This window comes from Squalius cephalus (assembly GCF_949319135.1).
Source record: "Squalius cephalus genome assembly, chromosome: 12".
NCBI lineage: Eukaryota > Metazoa > Chordata > Actinopteri > Cypriniformes > Leuciscidae > Squalius > Squalius cephalus.
In genome coordinates this window covers 20,185,190-20,188,764 of record NC_137133.1, presented here as the reverse complement: position 1 = coordinate 20,188,764, position 3,575 = coordinate 20,185,190, and the positions used below count along the sequence as shown (strand labels likewise).

Sequence of the window (3,575 nt, the reverse complement as noted above, 5' to 3'; positions counted from 1 at the left end):
TAATTAATAACGTGTTTCCTGAAACGTTCTTAGTGTTGCGCTTTTATTGAGCAGGTCATGCAATAACATAAATTAGTTATTTACACCAATAATGTGATGCGGCTGCTGGGCAATCTGGTGAGTTTTTGAGGTGGAGTATTGAAGAGAGGGGTGTGTTTGTTTGGGTTCATTCCAAATATCAACAGTGTCCAACAGCGTTTTTGAAATATCGCTTACCCCACCTTAATATCTGGCAGTTTTGTGTCCATCTATAGTTGCCATCATCTGAAGTCTTTGTGAGTGTTGGTGTCATTAGAAGTCTTCACAAGTGAGGCTGGATCCACACTGGAGCTGCTGTAATCTCTAGTGAACTTGCTGAGCATCCTGAGATAGAAACAGGGAAGCAACAGGAGAAAGATTAGCATAGCTGCAGTTCATATTATTTCAGGCAAAAGATGATCATGTGCACTTTTTACTATTTCATCACATATTAACTGTAAAACAAGATTATGAGATGTGTTAATTGAATGCTTGGCTAAAGAGTTGTGTCTTTAGTCTAGATTTAAATTGGGAGAGTGTGTCTGAGCCCCGAACATTATCAGGAAGGTTATTTATGAAAGTAAAAGAGTAGCAAAACTCGAGAGCATAAAGATGTGAATTTGAGAACTTGTCCCCTGTAAAATACAAGTCCAAAGTTGAATTTAGAGATTTGCACTCGCAGAACGTGACTTAACGCATAGACAGTGATATTAAAATAAATAAATGATAACTCTGTAAACACCATACTAATTAAAAGTAGACTACTATGTACAGTTAAGCGTTTTCCTCACATAGAAAACTGGTAGAAAACGCTTAAAGGTCCCATGGCATGAAAATGTCACTTTATGAGGTTTTTTAACATTAATATGAGTTCCCCTAGCCTGCCTATGGTCCCCCAGTGGCTAGAAATTGTGATAGGTGTAAACCAAGCCCTGGGTATCCTCCTACGCCTTTGAGAAAATGAAAGCTGGTAATAATCATAAATGTTTCTTGAGTGTCAAATCATCATATTAGAATGATTTCTGAAGGATCATATGAAGCTGTGATGCTGAAAATTCAGTTTTGATCACAGGAATTAATTACATCTTACAGTATATTCACATAGAAAACAGTTATTTAAAATTTGTTATATTATTTCACAATATTATTGTTTTTAATGCTGTCTTGGTGAACATAAGAGACTTCTTTCAAAACATAATTTTTTTACCAACACAATTAGTGTATGTTTGACGTTAGTGTATGTTTGAAGTTTTACTTACTAATCATATGGTTCATAGCGCCTTAGAGATGATGATCCGAGATGATGATCTGCCCAACTCTGCTACGGTGGAGGCCAGGGCATCAACGCTGAAGGATCTAGGAACACAACAAACCATTTGTCACAGAGCCAACAATATTATTATATAATGCCAGGTTTATTACAAGTAAGAAGCTATAGCTAAGCTATATTATATATAAGCTACAGCAGAGGTGAAATGCTTTTCTGAGATGAGTTTCTGAATCTATTTGACCTGCATCTGGGCATGGAGTACCTACTACGGCCTGAGGGAAGTAGCTTGAACTGGCAGGACAAAGGATGACTAGGGTCAGCTGCCTTCTTCTTTTGTCTTCTGTTGGAGTAAATGTGTGAGAGAGGGGGAAAGTTAATGCCTGCAATCTTGCTACACGTCCTAACAATACTCTCTAATCGTTTTTTGTAGACAAGAAACCAAACCAGCAGATAAAACAGAAGGTTAAAACAGACTCAATAAAACAAGAATAAAACATTCTCATCAAAGTGGGGTCAATGTTAAAATTCCTCAGTCTACGGTAAAAATACATTCGCTGCTGCTATCAAAACATAGCTTACTATCAATTATTGTGCCAAGGTACTTGTATTCTTGTACTATCTCAATAGGTTGGCCACCAATGATAGTGAGGGGAAGAGGGGGGCTCTGTTTCCTAAAATCAATAATTAATTCTTTAGTTTTGGATTTCCTACCTGTATTTCCTACTTCTCCGGCAGCAGCTTTCTTCAGAAATGTTGAAGTCGTGGAGCTTTCCCTCTGTTATGGGTTATTTTGTTGCTGCTGAAATCACAGAGCATTTGTTTTATCAATATTTGTTTACCATTGAGCTAACGTTAGTTTCAACCAATTTTCTCACTCCATGTAAGTGACGTCACTGATTACATACGTTTATGTTTACGTTTGTGTAAAAATAAATTAGCTCACTTCCAAGTAAAACCTTTACAAAACCTCTCATACACATAAGAGGTGATTAAAAGCCCAAACTTTCATAAACAAATGCTCAACCGAGTTAACGTTAACTTAGCTTAACTTAGCTGCTACCTCTTCTGAAAACAGTTGAGATGCTAACGGACTTTTTCCGAAGACACAAAACCATGTCTATAAAAGTAAATATTCAACATAAGCGTATCAATTACAAGTAAGAGAAGTGTCAAGAACAGTTGTGTGTATTATCCGTGTGATTTTAGAGACTAATATCACCTGAAAGCAGTGAAAACAACAGCGAGAGAGGGAGTTTTCCTGCTTACCAGTCGCAGTGGTCCCGTGGCGTTTCCATGGCAACTCTGCGCCGCGGCCGCTCCAGTGTTTGAAAAGCGACTTGAAAGTTCACGCGCACAACGCGACATCGGCCTCCCGTATAGTGGCCGACCTAAAGCCGACGTAACGGAGCTGGGAAATAGAGCACTGACTGACAAGAGATCTGCCGACGCCTGGCCGACGCCTTTGCGATGTTATAGGGAGGGAGGCCGACGCTCGATGTTGGGCCAACGTCGGCCCGACGTACGTGTGCTATATGGGATGTGAATGCAAATTAATTAACTTTTAATTTAAAAGTATTTGCTGTTTACTGATTATTGTTTTGTTTTTTTTCTCTCTCTTTTCTTAATTAGGGCCCGAGCACCGATGGTGTGAGGACCCTCTTGGAATTGCTCTGTTTATTATTAGGGCCCAAGCCCTGAAAGGGCGAAGGCCCTATTGTTTTCGTAAGGATTATTAGGGCCCAAGCCCTGAAAGGGCGAAGGCCCTATTGTTTTCGGTAGGATTATTTTTAGGGCCCAAGCCCTGAAAGGGCGGAGGCCCTATTGTTTTCGTAAGGATTATTTTTTTTTATTATTATTTTTTTTTTTCTTCATTATTTTTTTTTTTGCCTTTTTGCCACTTTTGGGGCCCTTAACATGCTCAAAAACTCTTGAAACTTTGCACACAGGTCAGAAGCCGCGGCCATCAGGGCCAGACTGAAGCTGGTACCCGGGCGTGGCAGGGGGGCTCGACAGCGCCCCCTGGAATGGGGTCCGAAATCTTGGTTCATATATCAAACACGCTTGCATGTAATAATATGAAACTCAGTACACATATAGATCTCATCGGGCCGCACAACTTTCGTGCTCTAAGTTTTACAAAAGCCCAACAGGAAGTCGGTTATTATACGTTGTTTGGAAAACGCATACAATGGAATGTGAAATCCTCCTCCTAGGGAATTCATCCGATCGCCGCCAAACTCGGTGTGAATGAAGTCAAGACATTGAGGATGAATTCTTGCGAACAGAT

At 39.9% G+C, this 3,575-nt stretch overlaps 1 long non-coding RNA gene across 2 annotated transcripts; it reads right to left on the bottom strand.

Moving 5' to 3' along the window:
• Positions 1 to 246: 246 nt before the first annotated feature.
• LOC307168781 lies at positions 247 to 2,719 on the bottom strand. 2 transcript variants are annotated; one of them, XR_013822981.1, is made up of 4 exons: positions 2,555 to 2,719; positions 2,000 to 2,087; positions 1,278 to 1,374; positions 247 to 363 (listed from the first exon to the last, which is right to left on the bottom strand). It is a non-coding gene; the product is annotated as an uncharacterized lncRNA (long non-coding RNA). The 2 variants fall into 2 exon arrangements; XR_013822982.1 differs by lacking the exons at positions 2,000 to 2,087; positions 2,555 to 2,719 and adding an exon at positions 1,555 to 1,618.
• Between the last annotated feature and the right edge of the window lie 856 nt (positions 2,720 to 3,575).